The sequence below is a fragment of the Amphiura filiformis genome, chromosome 11 (genome assembly GCF_039555335.1).
Source record: "Amphiura filiformis chromosome 11, Afil_fr2py, whole genome shotgun sequence".
Classification (NCBI taxonomy): domain Eukaryota; kingdom Metazoa; phylum Echinodermata; class Ophiuroidea; order Amphilepidida; family Amphiuridae; genus Amphiura; species Amphiura filiformis.
Genome location: NC_092638.1, coordinates 63,983,641 through 63,990,452, shown reverse-complemented (window position 1 = coordinate 63,990,452; position 6,812 = coordinate 63,983,641).

The following is a 6,812-nucleotide window of genomic DNA, read 5'->3' as shown; positions in this document are numbered from 1 at the left end:
AGTTCATAACTTTGCAGCTCTCTATACCAGTGATGTGGAAATTCCAACATTGATAAGTATATACTTAGCGAGTTAGAAAATAAGAAATGGTAACTTCTCAATCATTACGTTTTGTTACCTGGAGATATTTGATCATGTCTCTCCTCCTTTTTCAACCAAATCGAAGGTAATAACTCTTGTAGTGCGGGATCAATATTTAACCACAAATTGCCTCAGGCAAAACTCACATTCTGGGAACTACATGTAATTATACCACACAAGATCATTTTTATGTAACTCATTGACCCATGTGTGCAATATACTGCCTCTAGCTATAATGACAGCCTGGTGATGTGGTCAACTCATTGACAGATCCCAACCTCAGGAGGGAATTCAATTTTTGATGAATTCTCTTCAGGTAGTGAAACGTAATATTTCAAAATGTCTGACTTTGGTCTGGGTGGACCAGATCATGCCACATATTCATCATCAGCTATTCTTGGCCTGATCATAAAGCGTATTTATTTTTCTATTTACACGACACTATCAGCTTTGTAACAATTTCCATTGTTATGGTCAATCGACTTTATATGTAGAGGGAAATGTAAATTATAAATGTATGGGACAGCTACATCAGATGTTTAAAGGCTGATGGTAAAGTCTGTTATTTTAGGTAGCCATACTTTTACCCTGTCATTTTAATTAAGTTTTGTTAAGTTATAAAACTTCCAGGTGAGCTGCACGTGACTCTTCTGAGGTTTTTTTTTAAGATAGCTTTGAGCGAACCATGTAAGGAAATATTAGAAGCCTTTGGCATTGCCAAGTATTGATGAAGAACTCTTCTATGTACTTGGGTAAAATATTTTGTGCCTTCATAAGCACATTTAAGTAATTTTTGTGTTTAAAAAAAGGTGTGGGTCAAGGATAATTAAGAAATAAAGGTTTTAATATCAATATTATTTATTAATTGAATCAAGGTATAATTTGATTTGTTAAAATAATAAGAAAATTTAATAGTGGGTAATTGCCACTGTAAAAAATCATTTTGGGTACTGTAAGTGGGTTAGCATTTTTTTCCTGGTTGAAGGAAAATATGCACTTTAAGTAATAGATATGATTGTCGAATTCAATGTATATATTTTTTCTAATATTGTGATAATGTTAAAGGAATTATTGATAAATTTAAAGTTAACCACTTAACGGTTATAGGATGAACACATTTCATTATGGTGTTGTTCAAATATGGGCTATTCCAGTTGAAATCCATACACCCCCAGTGGAAAGCATGACCTTAATCTTCCACACAGGGAGTGTGAATTTCAAATGGGATTACCTGAATGGGTGACTCCATTTGAAATCTACACCCCCTGTGTAGAAGATTAAGGTCATGTCTTCAATAGGGGGTGTATGGATTTCAACTGGAAGAGCCCAATTCATAATTTTGAGTGAAGAGGTTTAAGTCAGGGTGGGTGAGGAGGCAGAATGTATTGGGGGTTGGTGCAGGAAGGCGCTATCTATAATAGCTGCTCTATAGACATTGGGCATTTTAATGCATTCTATTGTACACATGTATCTAAAAATATGACATGACACATGGGAGCTATAACAGATGGGGCCTTTTGGAACTAACCCTTGAACATTGAGGTTGTAAGTTACAAATGTTTTATTATATATTTATATATCATGTTTTCACTTACCATGTTTAAGTCTCAGCGCACTTTGCCAAACTTTAAAATCATGTTTTCTAACCCTATGTGTCCAATACATATATTTATACACCATTTGAAATCACATGTGTTTTGTTTATTGAAAACTGTCAATTAAGTTCTGTGATCAAGAGTAGGCCTAATTGGAGTGAATATGAGTCGAAGTATGATTGTGAAGATATCATTCATCCAGGTAGTAACAACTATGAAATTTATGATTGTAAACTGATCTACTGGACTTACTTTTTTTGAGTCAGAATAGTTCACATCCTATCCCGGATGCATTATCAGTCCAGTAGATCAGATTAAAATCTTTAATTTCATAGATGAAGCAAATAAAAGTTTACCTGCTAAATTCAATTCTCATGAAAGATTGAAATCAACAAAAAATGTTGGACAGATATAATTGTACACAGATTCATATTAAAGTGAATGGTATAAGACTGTGAGTGGAAGACATGAACATGTTTTAAGACAGGTGTTTATATCATTATTGCAATGTAGATCTGTTTAAGTACAAGTGGATATTTTCCCCCTTTTTGCCATCCTTTGCCAACTTTTGAACTGTTCCACTGGTTTTTAGCTTCCTGCTTGGAGTGTGTATGAATGGAAAATAATTTTTGTATGAAATTGTCCACTTGTACAGTATTGTACATGTGACATGTGTGGGTGTAAAATCCATAAGGTATAATTGCTAATAGCGATCGATAGGCAAAAGTGATGCATGCTGGGAAGGAAAAGGGCTCAAATTTGCAATCTTGTTTGACAAATTTTATAGCTTTTGAGCCCTTTTCATTCCCAGCATGCGCCACGTTTGCCCATCGATCTCGATCAGCAATATACCTTATAGAAAGAACACAATAATTATTGGCTTTTCAAGTTGAAATCCATAATACCCTCTATGGAAGACATGACCTAAATCCTATACACAGGGAGTGTGAATTTTGAGTGGAGTTATCTGAATGGGTAACTCCATTTGAAATCAACATCCCCTGTGTGAAGATGAACATTATGTCTTCCATAGGGGTATATGGGTTTCAATTAAAATAGCCTAATACACCAGGAAGTAACCAATCTGGTCATGGTAAATTAATGTAATAACTTGTTTCAATGATATGACATCTTTCACTCAGTCTTGTGCATGGCATGTATCAATTGTGCTGCCTTTGTATGCAGACATGTTCTAGCAGTTTGATTTACTTCAATAATCTGATTTAATACTGAAGCATTCAATGTGCAGGCTGACATCACTGATTTAATAATGTACTGTGAACTACATGTACAACATAACAACCAACTCCACACATATAAATATGTTATAATTTTTTTGTATAGGAACACAACATTCTTTGTATTATACTTTGTATAAACTGTATATCTAAAAAAACTTTTAAATAAATCATGGTGATTATTTTCTATTAAATCGTAATATATATCAATTCCATTCTGTTCGTATGAAAGTGAAGTATACCATTGATCTTTATAGAAACCAGGATTTTCATCAGAAACAAAGTTTGATATTAAAGGAGGATTTCGTGATCCTAACATCCTCGAAAAAAGCTTATTCCCAAAATTTCAGTTGATTCTGATTTTGCGTTTGCGAATTATGCATGATTATGTGTATTACATTGCTCCATAAGCCACTGTTGTAATTTCATTCTGGTATACCAGAACGCAATTCAAATTTGACGATATTTTTGCTAAACGAACTAATCTGGAAGAAATATTTGGTACATAAACATTATGTAGCTAGAGGTTTCCAGTGGTATAAAAATCTCAACTTTTTTTAGAAAGTGGGGGGATGAGGCTGTGGATCACGAAGTGCCCTTTTAAATTCAAAATCAAGACTTCTCACAGGGGGGAGCTGGCCCTATACCTCCCCCTTGACGTCCTTGTTATGAGGCGAAACCTAACTATAGGCAGGTTAATATATGTTTTTGACATGGACAATAATATGATCCAAAAATAATATTTTCCGAATGTATAGGTTATGTTGAAAATCCTGGTTTTAAGTATTATGGTTAGCAAGTGAGTGTTTAGATTGTGTTGGAATATGTTTTATATGATCAAGTGATGTGATCAAGTTAAAGCCATAATGTGTGATTTGCTCCACAGTGATGCCCTCAATTTTTCCTAGAATATCTACTTTTTGCATGATTGTATGCCTAATGTGGTGTACTAAAATACTATGTAAAAGACTAAGACTGCGTTTTGATAATTAATCCCTGGCTTTATTCACCTATTCCCCCAGAAAGCTCCACAGTGAAGCAGCTTTTCTTTCATTTTACATCATTATGTCTGCTTAAAATGATAAATATACCAGTTGTTACTATTATTATGTAATAATATGTGACACAATCAAGGGAAATGAGTCGGATGTCGCTAATATTGATTTTGAGATATTGGCAAAGAAAGTGTTAAAATTGTTTTGTTTTATATTGTTTTCAGCGATTGATAAATTGACGTAACTTAGCGAAGAATAGTCGTATCAACATGGGGTTTTCAGTTTCTGAAAGCTCTAAATTTCCTCTTTAGAAACATATGTGAAACTCATTTTTGACCAGGGCCGACATGTGACTCATTCCCCTTGATCATGTCACATATTTATAAAAGAATAACAAAATTAAAATTTGACTGAAATCATACATTATGGCTTTAAGGCTGCCAAGGCTGAAAAGCAATATTTTGATAGAAAACCTGATTGTTTTATTGAACAGAATGGACCTTTCTCTAACATTCATTAAAACATAGTTTATGTTTGGTATCATGCTTTCATGCTATTGTTATGTCTGCACAAACAAACCATTGGTAAAAGAATATTCTTGTAATGGGCTATGTCCAGTTGAAATCCATATGCCTGCTATGGAAGACATGTCCTTTATCTCTCACACAGGAGTGTAAATTTCAAATGGGGCTACCTGAATGGGTGACTCTTTGAAATCTTCACCCGCTGTGTTGAATGTCTTCTGTAAGATGGTGTATGGAATAGCCCAATATTTCAAGACAATAGCATGATTGTATTAAATGTTGGTGAAATGTATCTGTATTGTTAGGTATATTCAATGTTAATAATAAAGTTATTTTATTTCAAGTTTAAATAAAGGGTTATATATTACATCAAAAATGTAAGTCTCAATCTCAAAGTCTGTTTTTCAAAGTTGTCACTTTGCCACTTAAAGCCTGCAACTATTGTGGAAAAAGGGTTATTCCAGTCCATACATTCCCTGGAAGACATGACCTTAATCTTTCCACACAGGGAGTGTGAATTTTTAATGGGGCTACCTGAATGGGTGACTCCATTTGAAATCTACACCCCCTGTGTAGGAGATTAAGGGCATGTCTTCCAGATGGGTCTCAAGACCTTGGATGGAACGTCACATAAATGTAACGTACAAAGAAAGCACTGCTTATAATATGTGAAAAATAAGATTCATAACATCGTGTATTGATACACTCCTCAACAACAGTTTGGAAATTGTGAATACTCTCAATCATCTGGGAATCATACAATGAGAATAATTTCAATCTATACGCTGGCAAAGTTACGTAATAATCGGATTAACTACCATAGCAATAGGTGAAAACAATTTTTGAATATACCGTGCTGCACTGATACTTTCACGCGGTACCTCTGCATTGAACCATATCATGCTGATCACTTGCACCTGTAAGATTAGAATCTTTGAAAAGACCAGTATTGTGTTCAATCTATGATTGCAGACATACACAGGTGATTAGTTCAACCTGCTTGTAGTGCTGCGCGATATGTTCAAAATTGTTTTCACCTATTGCTATGGTAGTTAATCCGATTTATTACGTAACTTCGCCAGCGTATTCAACCAGATTAATCCAAAACGTACCTTGGAGCAACCAACGTTGCGGTTAGTACCACTGACATTTAGCCGAGTTGTGATGTTATACGCCTTGAGACCCGATCAGAACTCTACCTCGCCAAATGACGTCATCGGGTCTCAAGGTGTATAACATCACAACCCAGCTGAAGGTCAGTGGTACTGACCGCAATGTTGGGTGCTCCAAGGTACGTTTTGGATTAATCTGGTTGAATAGATTGAAATTATTCTCTCAAATGTTTGGAAAGTTTTTTCAAGCATCATTATCTCATATTATTTGTGACATGTTCATATTGTGTTTCATATCAATGGATAGCTACTTTATTCCCCTTTGACACCACATTTGAAACAATCACCCTTTTCACGGCTGAGTACAGTCTTGTGAATGTAGTGGGATCTCAAACAGAATGTGCCAAATTGACCATTATGATTATTCTTTGCTCAAACAATAATATAGTCAACTTCAATAGGGAGTTGAAAAACCATAAACAGCCACAACAGCCAATCACAGCATCCTCATGCTGCTCACCAGCCTGGTCACACGTTGCTGTGGCATGGCATTCCATTCTACGACCAGGAATCGTTGCAGGTCATTGAATGTGGTTGCATTGTCTACTCTGTCACACAGCACGACCAAGCTGGTCCCACAAGAGGTTTAGGTCTGGGGTGATGGCAGGCCATTCCATTCTCTCTACTATATTCTGTAGGTACCATGGCTCTGTAGGGCGAGCTTTATCATAGGTCCCAGATTGTGGAGATATGGGATTGCAGCTTGCTGCACAGAATAATGGTAAATACGCTGTTTGAGACCCCATTATATTTACAAGAAGTTTACTCAGGCATGTTATGAAAAAGGTGATTGTTTCAAATTTGGTGCCATTGTAAAGGGGAATAAAGTAGCTATCCATTAATATGTAACGCGATATGAACATGTTACAAATAATCTGAGATATAGATGCTTGAAAAAACTTTCCAAACTTTTGTTGAGGAGTTTATAATGGCACGCGTGCAGTTGGGCACAGCACTTTACGCTAATTGCCAGGCCCTGATGGTAACTTGGCAAACTGGGAACTAAGAACTGATTTTTGGACATTATGTTTTGATGGATCCAAGTGTGTGAAAATATTGGATCCAACACATAATAATGATAAAATTGGATGCTTTACCCCCAATATTTATTGGTCTCGCTATGAGTTGTAAAATATTGGACTCGACTACGTCTCGTTCAATATTTTAAAACTCATAGCTCGACCAATAAATATGGGCTCAACCGATC